Here is a 313-nt window from a genome sequence, read left to right on the forward strand (position 1 = left end):
CCCTGGTGCAGTGCGAGGGTGGGGGGGTGATGGGCTGGGGGACCCCCCAGTCCCTGTGGCCTCAATAGGAGGTCGCTGCCTGGCAGGTGGTGGCAAGGGGAGGGGGGTGGTGACATCCCAGCCCTGCTGGGGGGGGATCCCCATCCTAGGGAGAGCCCGGTGCCCGGAGGAGGACAGGGGCGCTGGGCTGGGAAGGGAGAGGTGCCAGCCGGGGGGTGGGGGCAGGCGCTGTGCTTCTGCACACCTCACCCCCCCAGACTGGGGTGCCGGGACCCTGCTTTGGGTGGAAGCAGGAGCTGGCGGGGGAGGGGGG

Source organism: Athene cunicularia, unplaced genomic scaffold (assembly GCF_003259725.1).
Source record: "Athene cunicularia isolate RWA unplaced genomic scaffold, athCun1 SCF_47, whole genome shotgun sequence".
In the NCBI taxonomy this organism is placed as follows: Eukaryota; Metazoa; Chordata; class Aves; order Strigiformes; family Strigidae; genus Athene; species Athene cunicularia.